The sequence below is a fragment of the Amblyomma americanum genome, chromosome 4, assembly GCF_052857255.1.
Source record: "Amblyomma americanum isolate KBUSLIRL-KWMA chromosome 4, ASM5285725v1, whole genome shotgun sequence".
Taxonomy (NCBI): domain Eukaryota; kingdom Metazoa; phylum Arthropoda; class Arachnida; order Ixodida; family Ixodidae; genus Amblyomma; species Amblyomma americanum.
The window spans coordinates 172,226,176-172,248,569 of NC_135500.1; positions in this window are offsets into that span (position 1 = coordinate 172,226,176).

The window sequence follows — 22,394 nt, forward strand, 5'->3', positions numbered from 1 at the left end:
GGATATCAGCGGCAAGCGCACAAAAATAATAAACTCTTGGTGATTCATTAGTGATAAGTTTAACTTCCAGAGCGGCCACTGAGGCCTACATTGTGAACGGTCCTTGCTACTGAGCCGAGCAACCGCCATACAATGATCAGAAAACGAAACCGCTTTATTTTCCAGTACAAGCCCCCGAGAAACTAGAGCACAAGATACATAAATCCGATCTAGACGAGCGTGAGAGGGCCTCTCAATGCGCTATAATGATCGAGAAGCACTGCAGGATGCTCCTACATCGATAAGCCCAGCGACTGTGCGATCGCCGGAGCCAATCACGCCTCGTGTTAAAATTCGACACACTTTCGCGCTATGCATTGCACATCGTCGTCTTCGTCCACTTCTGCGGCTCGAACAGATCAGACCAGCTTTATCTCGATCAGTGCTTAACCTTTAGTTTAATACTGTCGCCAGACGTGCCGACGACCCAGAAAAGCAACACCATGACTCAGTCAGGGTAAACACATCATTTCGCACGTCTACTTGGATTAGCTACGCTACAACTTTGCCACTTTTTTTATTGCTGCGTTTGCGACTGCATATGAGAGTGCGGATGATGCGCGATTGCGTCACACCCAAGTGAAGTTTGCTTACAGATAGCTGCACTCAGACAAAAACTTGATGCCCGCAGAGCAGCCTTCAAGTAGATTTAATCAGGCAGACATGTTAGAATGGCTTCGTAAAATGGCGCAAATAATAATGGGGTAAAGCCTAACGCAAAAATGATTTAAATAGACGTGGCCATCAACAAATACGCTCTTTCCCCCGTGTCAGCCTTAAACGTTTCGTGAATTCCGAATATGGACGAATACCAACAGGGAACTCGATCTCAAATCAATTAGATTTAACTCAGAAAACCGTCCATATTCACATTGTGTTCGTTCCTTTGCCTTGACCCCGATTCTTCAGGCTACAATGTGAAAAACGTTTCACAGCGACTTTCAGATGTCACCCTGTAGCTACTTGAGCCTGTGTAGCTGTCCCGCAGATGTTATGAAAATCGCGAGGATAATGATTTTTGTTAATGCACATTCTTAGAAGAAAGCAATTTCTATCTGATGCAGTGATGCAGTTTTCCATGCAACATGGTTTTGTAGATTTATCATTTGAAAGGTCATTCAGTAAGGAGTGATTTCGGAACTTTTACGCACACAACAACAAAAAATCACTTGATGACCAGCGTTGAAAAACTGTGCACGATTGGAGATGGTTGTTCCACTTCTTTAACATGTCAAATCTGCTACTCTTAATTGGCTTGTTTTATCTTGGTTTAATACATCAGTTTTCTTCTTTGTGTTCAGCCTAACACTCCCAGTCTTGTTTGCTGATCGATAAAGAGAGTTATGTGGGTTTCACTCTTTCGGATGGCGAGTGAAAACGCTGATGGGAGAGGGGGATGAATAACAGCTGTCGCATGCCGTTCTACAGATTACGAGCAGCCGAGAGGCCCTCTTTCTTGTTTTTGAAGTTTCATGCATTTTTGAAAAAGGTTGGTGCGTGGGGCAGTTTGTTTGTTTTAACTATATAGAAAACATCCTATGACAGTTGCCTGCTGACAGATAATCTGTTGCGATAACACCAACAGCCTCCGATAAAATAAAAAAATAACTTCAGCCCATAGGTGACTTGGGACCACAAGTTTCAATGTATTTAAAATTGTGAGCTACATTTCGATTAGGAAAAGGCATCTATGATACCTTTTCTTCTGGGTGGCTTATCCTTGTTCTCATTTACATGTCATACTAAACTCCTTCATTTTCTTCTTCAGCAAATGTCTGACAGAGAGAAACAATAAAACTATGGCGCGCAGAATAAAAGACGGAGCCGCGCAAAACATTTCCAAGTGAATCAATATTCCGAACAAGTGCACGCGAAAGGTCCAGTGCTCACGTAGACCTAAATTAAAACCCGCTTCGTATCCGACGGCGCGTGGTGACGCTACCACAAGTGCGACACAGCAGGCCAGTACCTAGAGTGCATACATCTACAGAATTAGGAACATTCATTGATCTGAAGTTCCTAGCCTCAATGGCTTGAGTAAAAGCTGTTAGTGGGCAGCAGCCAAGTCGGTCGATCCAGGACCCGTTTTGAGAACAGGTCAGACTCCGACCCAAAATGAAGTGAGGCAGAATCGTTCCTACGTCTATTTCCGCCAGCCATTGCACGTGTGCGTAAGTACATAGCTGCACTAAAGCACTGCTCGGCCTGAAAGAATCGCCGCCACAAAAGCGGCGTCTCGATCTCTCAATTGATTTTAGCTGCACGAAACGATGCATAGGCTAATCGCTGCAAAGTAACTTTCGCCTCGTGAGCGGTTTTTGTGTGCTTCACAGTTTACCCGTTTGGTTCCAAAATGAAGGAGCCGCCAAAAAAAATTCTATTCATTACACGTGCCTTACGTTGCTGTTATTGTCTTAGGAGACTGTAGCTGCTGTCTCTCATGTAACGACAACGTCTAAAAAGGACTTTTACGAGATTGATATGTTGCAGTGCCTCTTCAATTGAAACTGGAATCTGCTTTAAAAATCACAGCTAGTGTGAAGACTGGAGCACGTAGCCTCGAGTACTTGCAGGCCATTATATTTGGCGCACGAATAATAAACCTATCAACTCAGAAACGCGCAGGACATGTCCGCTATGAATCATCTTTCCAGCGCAGATAAAACACACGAAAACAAGGATAGCAGATACCACGAAAACTGGACTTCAACTATATTTTATTCTACAAAAAGCAGGCATTTATATACAGTACGCGGCACTGGTGCCTAGTTTTTCTGGACTTAAATCTACTTGAAGCCCAGCGTCCGTGGTGCCTACTCTCTGTCTGTCCGTGTGTCTTATGGGGACTGGAAGAGACCCATACAGGCACAAACCACCATCCAGCACAGCTGCCCACGTTTAGAGGACGTATAAGCTGGTTGCTGGCGACGCCATCATAGTGCGCAGATGGCGTGAGAAGCCACGTGCTCCTGTCTTCATGCTGACAACAATTCAGGTACTAAGAGTTACTGAAGTGTTCCAATTTTCCCACTCTTTACAATTTGTGTTTTTGCAAACAATAAATTTTGGGCTGAAAATGCAGTATTCGTACATTATAATCATAGATGAGGAGGTCACTGTTTGTTACGACCTCCCTCACGGCATTTCAAATGTTTGGGTTTTTTCTTGTTCCCTTCAATTCTATACGCCAGCGAAAGGTTTTATTTTCTGGCAATAAGTTTGCTGTATTTGCACGTCTTAGAAATTGATCTCAAACTCGCAGTTGTTAACTTGTTCCCTTGTAAAACAATACAGCGAGAAGGTAAAAAATGGTCTCCCCTGTTGGTCAGGGCCATGTCTAGAACTAAGCGCGTCATAGTTGCCTTTGTGTGTTAAATTAAGCTTTTTGTAAAAGGTATTAATTAGCCCCAAAACAAGAAGGCTTGTCTTCTCTCACCCTAAGCTTCTATTACAATATGTTGCACATAGTCTGGTTGGTCTTATTCGTTTATATAAATACTCCAAACTCTGATTAGAAAATTAGTACAGCACTTTCCGCTCTCGTCCTACAGCATCCGTCAACTTTTCGAGTTCTGAAGAACTGGCAAAAGGAAGTTCCGGTCTCCTAGAATTTAATGTTACAAGAGGATGTAGCCTGGGTGGGATTAAAAGGCGCGTTCAGCAAGAGGACCTCAAGTGTGACTTGATGCTACCCGCCTGAAAGCGCGCTCAAATTTTCACAATTTTCAAGTGGATAAGAAAATATTAACCTGTTGTTTCCCCTGCCTAGCAGATTACGGAGCGGGCGATTCTTACGTTTATGCGTTTTAACACCAACAGTGGCAATGTCGACTGCACGCTATGCCCCAGGTGACCCTGCACCTCTTCATCGTCAAGTCGTCTTTTGAAAACATAAAAGAATTGTTAAAATAGCACTGTTTCTGTTTTATTTCACGAAAAAAGCAATGCCTAATTATACAGCTTTTGATGCTAAGCACCAATAAAATTACCCTTTACATGCGCCTCAGTAAAACGAACTTTTTCATATTTGCTTGTTTGTTTACTCACCGAGATGAGGATCCAGCAGACGTTTCAGTGCACAAGATTTTGCTTCGTCTTATGGTGGATTTAATAGCGTCCATTAAAGACGGATTCTGCTACAGTTTCAGAAGTGCTACGTTATGCTTCTGTTGATAAAAGACTACGCTTCTTGAATCTCTTTCAACAAGAATTCATATATTGCGTTTAGTACAATCGTAGTTGTCGGGAACTGAAACTCACCACTCGCTGCGTTCGCTTTCTTTGCTCCTGCCGTGGTTCTAAGCACGCAAAAAGATAAACGCTTCAAATACACCTTCTGCTTTCCGCTCGTAACTGAATAAGTGGCTTTGAATTCATCATGCAAATGTAAATTTTTTGGGTCACTGTCATCCTCGTGTCTCAAATCAGAAAGCTCGAGATCTGTTCCGCTGCAGTTCCTTGTGTCTTTCATGTGACACTGATTGTAACTAAAAATACCTGTTTCAAAATCTGCAAGCGTAAACGCGTTACAAGACGAGGGCTCGAATTTGAAAAAAAGAATGCACAAACAAATTTGAGATCAAATTTCAAGCTGCATTTCGGGCTTTCTGCTCCGTGTGGAGGTAAAATTTATTGGTTATATGTTCATGACATAAAAAACTAACGAATTAACCCGTTTGTCAAGGAGTGGTATAGCTCCCCTTTGGTGCAAAGATCTGCTTCTGGAATAACCATCTTACTGTGACTATTTCATGCTGAAAAACTTTGAATTTCACTTCAATTGCTGTGGAAGAGATTAAAATCAGCAGAAGAGAATAAAAGAAGGAAATCCAACTACACAAAATAGTCGCAACCCGATGTTTCCTGAAACTTGCAGTATTGCAACATCCGGTGAAGTACAAACCCTGCAGAAAGAGAGAACGGACATCGCTTCGGGGGTTGATCTGCATGCGCTTTGATTATTCGTTCTTTAATTTCCCCGATGTCCCTTTGTTGCCATCTTTGCAAGGCGAATAATGTCGTCCGTGGCATTAAACGTTGGCGGCATTTCAAGGTGTGCCACACGAAACATTGGGTTGCCCTTCCTTATTCTGAACATGTCAAAGAAGTTCGGGGATCTTTCGGTTCCTAACCGACCGAATGCCAATGCGCGAAAGGAATTCCCTGGTCGCTTTTGAAATCCCGTACCTTGTGCGCGGCTTTCATTTCTAAATGCAGACAACAGGCCCGAGCGACAGGAGGCCCCAAGAGAAGGCAATTACAAAGCACAGTTGACTGTCAGCCTGCCATTACGACCGAACTCTCGTGAGAGCAGATGCCATGGTTCCGTAATGCGTGCCTTTTGTCCTCTCTTCGTGGAAGGTGATGCCATTTTCGAGACAGCTTAATTCAAACAGATCTTTAGAGACGAAATAATACAATTTTATTTTGCTATGCTGTGTCCCAAAATTACTGCCTTTATTTTTATGAAATCACCTATCCCTCTACATCACGGGATATATTTGCAAAGGTGATTCCTAAATACCTCGCAAAATTGTTCCAAACAAAAATGCGCCTATATAATACTAAAAAGAACGAGCTAGTGAATTTTATACCGGAAGCATTGATACGAATTCATTTCTGAACTAACAAAAATTCAGGACATTTTCGCTACAAGACGTACCTTGAGCTCTCCGAAACTTCCGGAATGATGTAGCAAGATTCGAACAAACAGAAACTGGCCCTGTGTGGGGCCTCAAATCAGTGTCTTAATTTCTTGGCGGAGAAGACGTACCCGGCTGCAGTATTTATTTATTGGTTAATTTTTGTCGACTGTGGCCTCGGTGAGTGTTACAAAGGAGAGGCAGGGAAAAAAAAAGTTGTGTCTCAAAAGAATACGAGCTCATAAATGACAACATTTAAAACAGGCAATGGGGCTCAAAAACATATCCATAGGTAATGAGCGGATGCGCTCAGGCAGCGATTTCCCGAGTTCAGTTGTCTGAGAAAAGAAATTGTATTTATACACGGCCAAGACATAATAAAATGACTTTCGTTCAGCCGCTGGAAAATATAGTGATGCAAGGCTTGCGTGTTTTCAAGCAACTATTTTGGTGATGCGAGCGTTGAGAGACAGACAACTGCTGTGCGCTGTAATTTCAGGCATACTACGTGGCGGTGAGATGATAGGGTTGAGAGCAGTTAAGCTGCATTAAGGAGAAGAGAAAAACCTCTAATATAGGGGTGGAAGATGCAGCGAACTAAATTTTTAGGACCAATTTCTGTCTTTTAATAGCGGTTTTCTTACGAATGATTGAGTTGACACAGCCACAATCAAGAATAAGGCAGACAAGCGTTTTGTATGTTAACTGTTTCATTTTCATTCGGGCTCGCACGTAAGAAGACATGCAGCTATACAACTTGATTAAAAGCTATATAACATTGGATGCCAATTCGTTTAAATCAAGACGTGCAAAGAGAACACTGACGACCAAGATTTTTGTATTCTGATACCATTTGTAACTCTTGGCCACGAAGTAAGTACCACTAGAGCAGGTTCAGACACAATGACACTAAAAAATCTCTTCGATTAATGTAAGTTTCTCTAACGCCAATTTCAACCCACCGTGATTAGGAATTCAAATGTTCTTATGAAGGGAATTACAATCATCACATGTGTTGGCAGATAGAGCGGTATAATCGTAGAATTTATTGCGGACATTTTTGCATTATAAGATTTCGAACCTTCTTCGCGAAAGCAATGTTGTTTTTATGCGAGCTTGTTCAGCCGGATTACCCTTGACATAATATTTTGACATTCATGTATGCCAATCTGATGAAAGCCCTTGGAGCAAATATTACAGTGCCGAGGACACACACTTGCAGTCAATCTGTACGCCAACTGAGCATTTTTTCAAACCTGCCTGCAGATGACTTTAACCATAACAAATCACGTAACAAAGTCCTACATGTATTCTACCACCATGTGCGCCCGTTATCACTCCTAACAGCGGGGTTTGCCACGAACGAGTGGTACTGAGTCTGCCAACTAGTTCAACGCCGCATTCGCGTCTGTTTTTACCAAACAAATTGGTGCGCTACTATCTGTCACAATTTATCTGCCATTACCTTTATGCCTTCCACTACTTTTTCTGCCTAGAGTATCGCTTGTTTTACCGAGAATATGACGATGGGATCTCTGATTGGTATAGACGAAATCACCTCCACACTCCCAAAAATACTCGGTATGTTTGAGAAGCACGCTTGTTGTCACTGGTTCTACAATCACTTTGTACACGCGTCGTAGCCAGCTATTTCTTGGCGGAAAATGCATTCCCGTCTTGAAATCAGGTAACAAGGAATAACCTCTTAATTGCCGCACCATATACGTGACTAGCGTGCAATGCAATATCGAGCAGCATGTCTGTAGTCTCAAATATTTGATTTCCTTTAATGAATTAATTTTTTCATCATTCTCAACACGAATTCTGTAATGGCTTGTCCAGTGAAAAACAAATACAATTTTTATGACCTCAATGTGAATGCTCATTCTCACCTTAAAATTGACGCAGTCATCCTTGATTTCGCGAAGACCTTTAAGAAACTACATCACAATCATATCTGAGCTAAACTTGCAGCTCAAGATAATGCTGCAGGCAAACAAATTTTTAATTGTGTTATTCTCACTTCTTTTACGGTAATATACACGCATTTTATTAGATTCCAGTAACATAAGACGTCGAGTACGGTGCGTTCTGTGTACACGTTCATTATTATTATACGTCGATGATCTACCCACGCAAGTTAACTCCAACATTCGTTCATTAGCTTTACTACTCTGCAGTAGCAATTCATCTCATCAGTTAGTTCTCCAGATTACCTTAACTTTTATTGAGGACTGGCAGAATCAATGTCTCATGGATCTTAACACCAGCAAATGCAAAGTCACGACATTTCATCGCGAACCCTTAATCCAATTCTTTTGACTTACGTAAACTCCGGAGTTATGAAAAAAATTAAACCAGTCTTAAAATACTTGGGCGTAAGTCTCAGTATTGGCTTAACCTCAGCAGTGATCTAACATCTTAATATCAGCAAGCTTAAGCCTTGCCATTCAAAAACGTCCTCTGTTCCATGCGCCACCAGATTTAAATTTGCTCCCACAAAAGTCGATTGTTAGACCAAAGCTGATTTGCATCTTTCATCTGGATCGCTAATAAAATTTATTTGATACATCCTACAAGATTACCCCGGAATCAAGCTGCTAAATTCATTCATTCGTGCTAGTCATACAAGGCCCCAATATCATCGTTAAAATCGTAGTCTGGCCTGACAAACCTGGCTTGTAGCTGTTGAGCTGCCATTATGAGGTTGTTTCACAAGATCTATTGCAGCTCATTTCATCTTTCGCATTACATCAGCACTCCGGCACGCATTCCACTTAGCACTAGTCTTACCTTTCAAGTTGCCCTCCCACCTGCTCACACTACAGTCATGATGCATCATTTCTGCCCTGCTCAGTTGTAGACTGAAATGACCGTTCAAGCGATGTCATTTGCCTATTTACCCTTTAATGCAATAGTTCCAAAGGCCCTGTTCTCCAGAAAATATGATGTCGGGGTTGTCGGCGTTGTTGTGACCGAAAAATCACGAATATAACCCTGCCAGGCGGTTCCTGGCAGCTGAAATGGCCGGGCACAGATTGGTCGAAGGGTTGCTCGACGCCACGTGACTTGGCCAATTTGGTACGAGCTGCAAACTCGCGCTTCTCAAATCCCATGGGAGGCTGACGGGAACCGAACCCTCCAGCACCATTGCATTCCGATTAGAACATGCTCCACCTAAGCCACGCAGGCACGGTCGTATGGTTCTGCTCTTGAAGGTGCCGCTTAAGTGTCCCCTAAGTTTGTTCAAGTGAATAACGGCGATGTTTCACCGTGAATATACATTCGCTTATTTATAATTTATATCCTATTGATGCTACCCGCCCCCCCATGTAATGCACCAGAATTGGTGGTCTTTAGGGTAATAAAGTGAAGTGAAAATTGCTCTTATCATATTCATGCAAAAACTATCAACTGTTCATTACAAGAAAAGGCTATGCAAGAAAACGTTATCTTAGTCGGTGAGTTTTATTTAAGCTCTTGGGGCCTACTCACTTTTGGATAATGGGACTCTATAGTTTTTCTATCAAACACAGTAAAGGTAGATTCCTCGAGGACAAGTGGCGCCTAATTCAACATGGTTAAATGAAACAGCTGGCATTTTTTCGCGTCTCATTGTTTAAGGTATTTTCTGCAGAAGTTTTCCTCATAGTGTCACTCTGAGCGATGTGAAAGCTAATGCCATCATCATCATCATCAGCCTCACTACGCGCACTGCAGAGCTTATGTAGTTGTTTTTTATGTATTTCAAGTACGCTCACAGGTCCTTCATTCCTCACAAGTGTAGCTTTATAAGGCATACTTTTACAACGTGCTCGCTCTCCTAACCTGCCACGACAAGAGCGGAAAATGCCCTTAGGCTCTCCGTAAGAACCAGACAATATATAGCCTCAGGCGGGCTTTTACTCCAGCAGTTTTTTTTTCTAGTGCGCTTTTAACGTCCATTTAAAAAATACAATATTTTCCCTGCGCCCTTATAAAGTACGCGCTCACTGAGCGCGTCGAAATTTTACTCGGAAGCTGGCACAAACGGCGAGCAAATATTTTTTCAATTAATTCTACCAAATGCGACTTCGGAATCATCGTACGTTGTTTCTCTTATGCTCGGTAATGAACTAAAAACATTAAGTGAGTGTTTCTGTCGCGTTTGTTCTGCAATAGAAGGCTAGCAGCTTCTGTTCGTCGAGCTCATGCTTCAGCATTTTGGAATTCTAACCTTAAATTAGCATAGCACCTAATTCCTTTGTTTTGTTTTTCTTTCACCTGAAGGAACAGAAAAGTTGTTTGATACCGAAAGCTATAACAACGCCAGTTTGAGTTCAACCAAATTGTTTTTATTGTAGTCCTTGTTGTGCGTTCCGGAACAGGTGATTTGTTAATTGCGAGAATGTGAGAATTTCACTGAGCGGTGTACGCCTTAACGCGATCGTGTGAGTTTCATAGGTTAGTGGTAGGTATTGTTTATCTATAGGGTATATGGCTAGGTAGAGGTGGATAGAGTGTCCGGGAATTGGCAGCTTTTGTTCATTCAGAAGTTCACGTATAGGTCTTCTTAGACCGCGTCATTATTTTCTCTTATACGTCATCAATCTGTACCGAACACTCTCCTATTGGTGGTCCGCAAAAGAAAGCGCCGCTCTTTCGAACACGAAGTTAGCTCAAACAGGTTAAATATCAAAACCTCAGCAATAGAAATAAATGTCCCAAGAAAGGCAACAAAAGTTACAGCCAGCGCACATCAACGCGTTTATCTTCTCCTACTTTCAGTAGCCTGAGCACAGTCCTCCTGCCTGACCAAATTCGTTTTGTACATTGATGAAAGTCTGACAGATTTTCTTCCAGCAAGAAAAACAATTAACAGACTGAGTTGTTTGCCGATGGAACAAGCGTACTGATAAACAGGACAATGTCAACGAGGACCAGAGACCGTTGGCTGCTGCTTCTACTACTAAGAGAAGAAAACAAAAACAAAACCGCCCTTTTCTTTCGACAAAATAACTGAATGCAACTCGGGACCGTCTGGAATGTGTCCACAGTTGCAAAGCCTGTCCGGCCGCTCGCCATACCGCCAGAGGTCTTTGAAGGCTGATTATCATTTTGCTGACGTTGATTTGTATGGCCGTGCGCCTAACTGCGAAATTTTTGTCATGAAACACGGGCATAGATGTGACCGATCTTAAACTCGCATTTTTGCTGATGCACTCAATCTTTGCGATAAAAAATAATTTGCACACTTCTTTTCGGAAAGCGCGAATAAAATCTCAAAATGCTAACGCAAACACCTGGGGCACGTTGGATTTGCCCGGGGTGTTTGCGATGTCGAGGTGCGGAAACGAAGAATGGACGCAGATGGGCTACCGCCAGTGAACATTTGCAAAAAAAAAGATTTTGTGTGCAAAATTTGATAGAGGTGTTTGCGTGCCATTACTGTTTGCAGTCATTTGAAGTGCAGCTGCTGACTTTCGAACAATAGCGGTGTTTTTGTGCTTGCAGTCGAACCTCTGTAAACATGAATCAAAAACCAAGAAAAAAATTATACAGCGGTCTAGATACTGTGGGCCGATTTACAACTGAGTTGGACGAAAACGCGTCAACCTAAAGTGCTTTCTGTTTTGCAAGCTACCGTAGCGATTTGTTCTTTTTTTCACAAAATCTTTCACAACTTTTGCCTTAAAGATGTCAATGAAAAAAAATTCCTGCAACCGTTTTGATTGTTCTCGACACTGATATTATATAAACATTTCTCCACTTGCATTACAGTATACTAATGCAAGCACACACAACATTTAGTTCCTTTCATAAATAGCTGAATATCACAACTCCAATTTGTTGGGGGCTTGTTTACTCTTGTGTACTTTGAATATTATTTTTTCTATAACGATCATCGTACTTTGGAAGCTTAGTGCTATATTTGATACAACTTTACATTAGCATTTCCTATTTATTGCAATCCCTGCACCATGTAGGCAAGTTAGCTGAAATGAGTTTGCGCGACATGTCTTTGCCGAGATGGCTTGGTGGTTTCTAATCTATATGACAAGTACTCATGAAATTATTTGAAACAATCGCTGTAAAAGCCGTGAAATCTGTTTAGAATTCTGCGGCCGAGCGCTCAGTTAAAACAGTTCAGTATTTTGAGCTCAGACTTCAATTCTTGTGATTTTCGATAGGGGAATATTTTTTTTTTTCAGAGTGACTGTGTTTCTTAAAACAAATTCCAACACAAACACTGGTATGTACTAGGAGAGCCTCATATAAGGAGGACTGCCGCACTCTGAACCTCCTTTGTGAATTGACGTTGTTATATACAGTGTACTTCACACTCGCTTCAGAAAACCTTCGATCCCCGATGAGGAGAGTGACCAGTTTCAATTTTGGTCATCTGTGTCGGTTAACTAAATCATGAATTGTTTTGCCAAGTAGGCCTAGACCATCTTTCACTGTAGTCAAAAAAAAATGATTTCATGAGTGAATGATCGAAGGAATGAGTCAGTCTATCCACGGAAAAAGATCAAGAAGAAGGGCACGAAAAATATTCTGACCGTTGCAAACGAAAAGCATTGCGCATTTGGACACCACACATTATACCTTATTATACATTATACATGCTGCGGATAGGAAGTCTCGCCTGACTAAAAGCCGCCATATTGAACTCGGCGCCACCACTGACGCCGTACCAGCCGCTGAGTGACTTGAGCGATTTAGTGGACTTGTACCTACATCAGGAAAAGAATGCTCCAAGTGAGGCCTCGCTAAGGGCCCCTAAGTATGGTGCACTTAGATTGAGCGAAAGAAGGTGATCCACTCTTAAGTCGCACTCACTTAGGAATAAATCATGGTAAAACTTGGTCTTTAGTATCATGCCTTTGATTTAACTTGTAGAACCGGCGTGGATATATCACTCGAAGGAAACGGTCCACTCCACAGGCGCCGAAATCGAGAACAAATAGCAAACATTTCCTGATTAAGAACTTATAAATTTAGTAGACCGCAGAACAACCTAGATTCGTAAAAGTCACGCGTCTGAAGTAATTTAGTCTACCGCTTAGTCTCAGATTCCAAAGACATGCTCACTAGCCTGCAGTTTATTTAGGCCTACGCATTTTCTTTCACGTCAAATGTTTTTGCCCTGTTCCAAAGTACCTAATTAGAAGCGCAGAGATTAATGCAGCTGACAAGAGACCAAGTTATCGGCACAAACCAGAAGTAAACCAAACGCAAAAACTTGCATCTATTTCCTCACGTTTCACGCGCGCTAACTGCGACGGAAACGGCTTATGTAGATTAGTTTGGGGAGCTTCTTTCTTCTCTCTGTTGATATTGTTTTTGTTGTTTTTTTTGTTTTTTACTTAGGCAGATTATTTCCAGCTTTTTTTTCTCGCATGCCTCGCTGAGAGGTAAACGTTTTTCCTTGTGCCTCATTTTTCATCACAAAGCCGTCTTTTCACCAACCAGGTAGGGAATCCAGCTATACCTAAAACACTTGGTTGATGCCAGCTATATTGTACAGTGTCCTACCACGACCGATGTGTGAGATACTTCTACAGATAATATAGCAGTCCTATGGTGTTTTGTTTTTTTTTTGCGGCGAAATTCCCACTTACTGCGAATAGAAACGCACTGCCGGCGGCTTTAGCTATTCTAAATATTACTGCATTACAGAGAGTTACGATACAAATTTAATAGGATGAGTTTTTTTCTAAGAGAATGTTCAACGCCACAGTGAATGGGTGTGCCGCCTACTATGGCGCTGGTCAATTCAAGAGCACCGTACGGTGTGTCTTCGATGCGAAAACACCGATAGGCTAAGCAACGACTAGCTATGAGAACACTGCCAGAGCGTCCCCTCGTCCGCTGCGGTGGCGGGCGGAACACCTGCGCTAAGCTGGCGGCATCCGGTGCTGCTAATGTTGCGAACTTATTGCCTGCTTGCATGATGCGGCAAGGACAGGACCTTCTTTTCCTCGTTACAGCGCTAGAACGCGAGCTTGAGCACTGTGGTTCGGTGCTGCGCTGTTGCGCTGTAAAACCTGAATCGCAGGTTCTATAAGAGCGCCGTAGGGAAACACTAAGGGAATGAGTATTTAAATGTGTTGCTCTTCAAAAATGATTTCGTGAGAAAAAAATGTGCGCTTGCTGACCCAGGTGAGCTCGTGCGCTTTTTGCACTCTAACGCTGGCGGGCACCCTCCTTCCGCACACGCCGCCATTTTCTCGGTTAGCGACTGAAACCGAGCTCACCAAGCTCGGTTCGCGATAACCATGGTTGGTTCCGCCATGGTCGGTTAAATCCAATAAGTTCAATGTGGTCTCATTCAAATAAAAGAATAGAGATTAATGAAATCAATGCAAGCGCCAATGGCGCGAGCACGAGAGCCCCAGAAAGAGAGTACGTAAGTAGGAAGGAAGCACTGGTAATCTAGTTACTGTGTGTACATCGTGCCCTGTTTGTGTGCGGCATATTGAATCGAGATCCTCTGCTGAAGCCAGGCTATACAGATCAAAAAGCAATAAAAGAACAGCTGCTGTAATACAAATGAATGTCTTGTAATTACCTTACGCAGTGCTCACTCTCTTTATGGCATTTGTCCGTATTCCTTTAACATAGCTTGCTTTATTCGTGCAGCACCTCTTCGTATTCCCTCTACGCATGCTGAATCGGTTTTACGGAACGTCTGTTTTAACATTACGGAAAGTCTTCGGTAGCAATGTAGCAACAGCTTTTCTCTATATGGGTATTTTTTTAAGGTGTACTGCTATTCAATAACTAGCGCTTAAGGTCGCACAAATCACCCACATTTTCTCTGAACATTAACCGTGCTCCTCCAACTAGTGCCCCATGCAGACCATTGCAAATGACCAAATTTAAGAACTCATAGACGTTTTCGGCAGGAATATTTGGCGAATCAGCTCTGTTTCGCCCTTAAGAAATGTATGAAGTAAATACGTAATGAAGAAAACTTTGTCGTAGCAAAAAAATCTGTCTGTTGCCAGTATGTAGAAGCGACACGTTCTTACTGCGAAAAGCATCATGGTCATCAACCTCGCCGTCTGGTAGGGAGTAGAAACTACCTCGTACAAAAATCCCTGCAATAAAGGATCGCTAGAGATCGAAGTTGCGGGTGGTTTTCTGCCGGCCTAGTTAGTGACGAAATTCATTAATTTCATCTCTAGTCTGTTCATGTGTTCCAACACTGGTCGCACCATCCTTATATTCAAAGAACAAGGGTTCGCAAATGACGCAGTTATTTCGAGAAGCCAGCTAATATCGAAGGTATGTGAGGCAGTAAAAATGAACACGTGTTGCGACAAGGTTTAGAGAGTGTGCGAACCTTGCACAAAATCCCCGGGGACTGCGCTGCAACGGCACGTTGAAGCAAAGTGGGCACGCTTTCTTGCCAAAATTTACTACATGCTTCCTGCGGCAGCATGGTGAAACAAAACTGCATCAGTTTTCGCAAGGTTATGTGAAGCACGCATTCAAATTCCTGCTCCAAAAAAGTCCCGCCGTTCGAGCTCTGCTGTTTTGTAAAGGGAAAAATTGCTTCTATTAAAGTGCGTGCAATTAGCCATGAGGATTAAAGAAGGCCTTTGTTCAGACTCATCAAGGTAAGTAGTTTTCAGGTGGGTGCTGTGGACTTGTACTTTGCAATTGCGAAGATGGCAGCCTGAAGTTCAGTTATCGAATGATTGGAATTTTGTAATTACGGGTGTTGATGAAAGAGTGGGTAGGTCTTGCGGCTCTGCATTCACAGTTCTGTGGGTGGTGTCGTCAGTACCCACGGTTCCCTGAGGAAGACTTGCGTGTACATTTCATTATCTCACCTATTCTCAGTGCATTCAAAAATCTTTACGCGACACAGCTTCTTTCTTTTCCTCCATTCGTTTTATATCCGTTATGTAAAGTTGGTACTTTTAAATTTGCCTAGCATTTATTTTATTCGCGATCCTAAAATCCATGCTCTAGAAATTTGTGTGAGCTTCAATATATTTGCTCCGGTGGGAATACGGGCTCCTCCCACTCGAACAAAAGTAACAAAACACTGTCACTGTAAGCAAACAGTAATAATAATTATGTCCCCTTCGTACTCACGCACATTGCCTATTTTTGCGTGGAGCACTATTTTGCTGACTTGATAAGGCCTTACCAGCTGCCGCCACACTATATTTTTGCTGCGCACAGTGTGCAGTGGTTTTCGATTTTCTGTGTGCTTTATATTCTCATTGTTTTCTCTCCAAAGTGGCTGTTCTTCTTAAACTCGATGCTTCCAGGCTTCCGTGCGCTTGTTTGTGTGTGCGTGCGTGTGTATGTCTTTAGATAAAACGCATCGAACTCAATGGGACTAACTCCAACGGAAATGCTTCACGAGCACAGCTTCACAACGAAATTTCTTGACATTCCCTAAATCAAAAGCGTGTACCACCTCATGCGTTAGAACAGGCGGGGTACTGCAAAAATCCCGTTCGCCCGGACAACCCACTCTAACAGCTGATGTCGCTACGCCTCCCTCTACTGCTCGAATAATTCACAAAAGAGCAGTATTTAAGGAGCTTCAACTGGGGCAACTGAACCTCCGGAGCCAAGAAGCAGACAGGATAAATCAATGTTTGTGCGGGTAACCGCTTCACTATTTATTGCCTTTAAAAGGCAACTCTCTATAAATTCACTCTGAAATGCAAGACACCATTTGCACCACACCTCTGTGTGCTTCGCCTTGTCATCTCTGAGATTCATTCATGAGTCTACATTAGAACCACATTTGTGCTTTCAGCGGCGCTCTAAAATCTGGTGTTTAATTTGTTCTCAGGTTTGTAGTTGCACCTCCTTTTATCTCTGCCACTGTGACATAACGATGATGGTTTGGTCACCCTTTTGGCCTTCTCCGCATTAACTGTTCAATATGCCTCGCTAAAATAGAAGCACCACCTTCAAAATTACCAAGGAGAAGCAATGGCTTTTCATTCACCACTTTATACGATACATAGTGAGAGAATTTGGTGGGGAAAGTCAAACAAATGCAGCTGCTAGAGGCTTGCTTTTGAAGGTGCAGTTATCAACAAATATCATAATGGCATATTGACTGCATTTGTGCTTTGTCCGCGCATACACCTTTAGTTCTCGGCTGCAGCTGAGAGCCCGTGAGGCAAATGCGAAAAGTTAAACAGAGCATAAATGAACAGATAGAACAAGAAGCCACTACTCCTCTGTGCGATTTCCGAGTGGTCTCTGTAACGCACCTTGCCGTCACGCTGAGTCTTAAACAAAGATTAACCGATAAGCTTAAACATCTAGTGTGCTTAGAAACTTGCCATTTTTTATATATTCTAGACTGCTTACTGTCTGCAATCAGTATCTGTGGCATAGGGCTTACAGAAGTGTGTTGTCTGTCTTAGCGTAGTTACCCAAAAATTATTTGTTACCGCCTTTGTTATCTTTTTTTTCTTGTGTTGCTGATATTATAAGTTTACTAATTGATTCTTTTATCTCCTTTTCTGTTCAGTTCCGAAAATGAGCAGTTGTTTTTACAGTTTCTGTTTAAAGGACGCATACAAAATGTTTCTTTTGGAACCAATTTTACGCTGTACGGAATAGCCGTAGAGAAGAGGGTGGAGTTTTGTTCAGTGCAGGAAATGAGTTGTTATTTTTGCACTTTATTTTTAAGGCACGCAAACAAGTTCGTGTTTGAACCAATTTTACGCTGTATGGAAGAGCCACAGACAAGAGGGTGCAGTTTAATGCCGCGCGATTGCTTGCTGAGCCAAATGCCCGGAAACAGTAGCCCGACGACTGATGCTCCTGGCGCACCTGAACGACTCACCCGAAGCAGCTGACGTACTGTCTATCAGGCCTATTATGTTCGCCAGCCCAGCTTGATCCGTCAGCCCATTAGTCACGCCCATGCTCCGCTAATTTGTCTTTATGGCAGTGCTCTTTGTAGTTTCCGTTTCTCTTTTGTCCAATTCTTCTTTTTCTGTAACTTCGCTGTTTTATTACCTAAAAGTTTCCTATTCATCAATTAAGGTCTGCACAAAACATTCGTGCTGATATTGCAATAGTGGACTAAAATTATAAGTAAGGCTAACATTTATGACAATTTTTCCCCTCTCCTGAGAAATTTATAGCGAGATTTTTATTACTTTTTGTGAGGCGAATTTTTTGCGAAGGAAGGGATTTTGAATTTACAGTTTAGTTTTACTGAGCAGAGAGAAGCTGACCAAGGAAGTCATTTTCTCTCAAGTACTGTAGAAGTATTTGAAATAGGAACACTTTTTTAATCACGGTGGTTCCAAACTTGTAACAAAATGTTGAGAAATGTAAAAAAATGTTGAGATAGAATTTTTGCGTTGTGTGAAATTATTAAATGCAAATGTTAGGTCTTCAAAATGGTTAACTCGATTTTTTTTTTGCCCAGAATAAGTGGAAACAGTGTTCTTCACACGTTAAATGATTGACCTCGACACCTCTGGCTGCATCAAAAACGACTACAGGTTGATGCCTGTGACGTCACAGCTAGGCAAAGCGGGCATATGCTGCAGCTTTGCAAGCACTACTCTCCGCTGATAAGCTGACTCTTTTTTATGTCATTTGTCCCGCCTGGAGACATTTATTTGAACTCTCGTGCATCTAGCTAATGGGCGATAGTCATCGCCACAGTCATGTGTTGTCTGTCGCGCGAACACAAAAGCAGTACACGAAGTCACCGAGATGATGTCAGTCGTGGCGAGAGCCGATTTTATTTTTGTGCGCGCATGGCTACGTGCTGTTGCCCACCTGTACATTTGTTTTAGGAAGCGCAAAAGTCAGTCTCTATCAAAAAATAGCAGGTAAAGACTGTCCTCACGAAAGCCTCGGCCTGCAAGAAAGTGGCAGCGATGGCCGCATTTTTTTAGAGAACAGTGAGTAATCTGCTTTACGTGTCTATGGGGAAAAATTATTTGCCATGTGGCCATTCCAATTAGACACCGCGTCTAGAACACGATAGATACGCAAAAAACGGCACTATTATACGGCATCCAGACCTTGTACGGCTGGCTAGTGAACGTTCCTAGAAGGCACGCTTACTGATGCTGTCACCTTGCAGCTACCAATAAAGGGCTAAGAAAAGCATTGCTTTTTGTCTCGTTCCAAAGCCCCGAAATAGGCTTTATACCTTTTCTTTCCACTGAATCTTTGTTTCTTGCGTTGACTCTGTTTCTTGAGCTCACCAACGCGTGACAAACACGCGTTTATGAGCTCGATTCCACTGGAGCCGAGTGAAACGTTTGACGCTGGAGAATTGGCATTTTTCTCCTTTTCGTTCTAAGCGTTCAGCTAATAGAACAATGCGTGCTAAAATGACAAGCGGGCACAAAAACAAAGAAAAGCAGGCGCTTCGTCTCCTTTTGGTTCTCGGCCAAAAATAAGGTGGGATGATGCATGCGCTCCCACGTCGCCTTCAGTTGCACGCCCCTGCAGCCGACGTGCTTGTTGGCCACCGCACGCAATTCTTCGCATGCTGCCCCTTTCTGACACCAACCCCGAAAAGCTATTCTATTCGCAACTCGAGAGAACGCTCCAAAGTTTTGTGTCATGGCGCCTACGTGCCGCCAGCACCCAGCAGAGCTGAATGCATTGCCCGATCACGCAAAAGTTTGCGCACCGAAGAATGCGCACGTGCGCTGCGTATGCCTCCTCCATCTGTCTAGAATAGGCAAACACATGTTCTGCGTAATTCAGGCCTTCTAGCATGCAAAGCAAGCGAGGCGGCAATGCACAAGCTGATCGTTTGTATTCCTCGGCAGTACGCGCCGCCAAAACGGAATAGTTGTTTTTAGGTATGACTTTTGTTTAAGCTGGCGTTGTTTTTTTCATGACCCGCCAGTTTTAACTTACATCAAGCGTTGAATTGAATTTCATTTTCCATTTCAGTGGGTTATAAACAGTGCCGCTTTTATTTCTCTGCACGTTCTCGGTCTGTTCCGAGAACTTTTTAATTTTTTATAAAAACATTTCTTTTTCTTCTCTCTCCGAAAGAGCTCAAAATGACGTTGTAGGTCAAACAACAGAAAACAGGCATCCGAATTCACGCATGCGCATACAGTAAAAACACGCTCTCAAAATTCAGCACTTGATAGCTTTGTGCCGCTACGAAAACTGTTGAAGGCTCGTATTCCCAGACCACTTACCTAGACCAAACACTTCTCTTGTCATGCGAGACACTTTATTTTAAGCATATAAATCCTTATACGTGACATCCCCATAACAGTGCTCAATTTTAAGTCAAGTTTAGCCTCAATTAGAAGCGCAGGTTTCTAGATTCTTCTGCTTCAACATGTGCCCGCCATGGCTAACTTCTAATTCAACTATATGTGGTGCGCATGTAAAACTAGAAATGCTGTCGAGTTCAGCGCAGGTTTGAGGCATTTTAAAAGGCTTATTGCGCAGCTGCAGCATATCACTAAAATGTTTGGAACACCTCATGCCTTGACAGCGCCAGCGAGCTTTTCACGCCATTTTAACATATACAGGTAGGCATCCACATATCCATGTGTTACCCTCTGACATATACACTAGTGAAGAAAGATATATCTTAACTTTTTCGTATAAATTCAAAGTATTGCGGATATAAAAACGTATTTCCTATTACTGAACATATCATGATGCAACAGCGCCCTCTTCTGTAAGGAGTTGCTGGTGTCGTACAAGCTTGCCTTCAAACCATATTTCATTTTCGTGCTATGATGGGTGCTCCCCATAGCTTTAGTTTTCAGTATGTTCGAAATTATGATTATCTTTCTGTAACTTTCAGCAGACATATTCTGTGCTTACAAGTATAAATATGCAATTTTATAAGCAATGGGCGGAGTGCCATATTCACGTAACGTCATAAAGACTGCTAAGATGGCGATTATCCACGGACACAACCATGGAATCAAACATCACCTTGAACTGGATTTCAGGATAGCTTAGTCCACGTCTTCGCAAATTTTGAAGAGATATAGATTCAGAGTCTTATTTTCGTAGGAGGGACGCTAGAAAGACCGAACAAGTTGTCGAGAAAGACATTGATCGCGCGAGCCTAAAAAACTCTAGACTGACTCAACATTTCCGAAGACATGGCTCATTTTCAGGCTCTATTGTAAATCCACAGACTATGAGACTATGAGTGCAAGAGTGATTTCGTAAGACGAATTTATGTTCTTGCCCTGTGGCAATAACGGAAATCGTTGTTTAAGTCTTCCAAAAAGCAATTTATATCAACTTTGTTATAAACTTCCCGTGTTAAACCACAGAGACTAGAACGTAATTGTAGAGAGCTGATTCTCCGCTCATGGAGGTTGTCTACTTGGCAGAATTCAATGTACCATGAGTGAAGAGGCTCAACAGGGCATTCTAGAAAAGGTTATGCCTCCACAGGTACTCACGAGTCTGGGATTTGGATATGTTTTTCAACAAAATTATTACCAGAAGCATTCTTTTCTACTTGTGAAAACTTGGATGTAGAAGAGGGCGGTAGACGTTATGCATTGGCCAAGCCATCCTACTCAGATCATTTCTATTAAATATGTTTAGTTAAGCGTGGCGCAATCTCAGGGAAACAAAAAAGCCATCAGTGTCGAGCATATAGTGGACAAGCTGCTGGAAAGGTGGGAAAATATCGCCAAACGTTCACTGATAGCTTGCTGGATTCTATGCTTCGGAGGAGTCAAGCAGTGATAACTGGAAAAGGCTTGCGTGTGAAGTGTGATGAATTAGACTATTGGGTAAAGAAATTCTTCAAATGGTTACCTCATTTCGTATTAAAATAAATAATTATCTATACTTTCACCAAGCGCACAAAGCAGTTCTTCAATAAGTTTGATGTGGGAACAAATTGTCGCGTATAATGGTGGTAATACATTGTTTGCTATTGTGTTAAAAGTTAGCCTTCGAAAAAATTCCAGTCATGAGCATCAACCAAATGTGCCCACCTTATTCCGCTAACACTTATCTCTTCCGTGAGATTGACCTTCTGCTCCCTTCTCCTATGCTGGCCTCCTCTTGGAATCCAGTCACTTACCCTTGACGGCTATCGGTTTTGTTGTCTTCGTATCTGAGAGCCTTCCCATGCCTATTTCTTTTGGTTGATCTCGACTAGACAGTCAATAACACCGCTTCATTCCTACACCCACTCTGGTCTGTTCCTATCTCTTAACGTTATACCCGTCGTTTTGCTTTCCATAGTCTGCTGCATTGTCCTCAATCAAGTTCTAATATTTTCGTTACCCTCCGGGTTTCTGCGCCGTAGGTGAGAGTCAGCTTACATGTTCTTTTAGTGCGAAAGTACTTATACACTCACAAACATCCACCAAGAATCTGAGGATATTATGATATTTGGATCTTGAGCCGTTGCCTAGCAACACCGGTGCCACGCTAGGAGGATAAAAAACATTATCACATCAACATCCACGACTAGGAGTAGAATCCACGGTGGCGCAAACATGTCAGCTTCAAAGGCTGCTGCGAAACAGCGCTAGGCTATTGGCAATATTTTTTCTTAAACATGGTATTTATTACATTGAAGCAATGTTGTACGTTATTAACTATGTACAAATAATCCATAAAACAAGCGAAAATCAACACAAATCGTAATACCACACACCTAAACCAAGCAACCCAACACGCCTCGTGTTAAACTTCAGCACTCTGTTGTTATTGTTGCTGTGTGCCTGACAAAACAACAGCAGCAGCAGC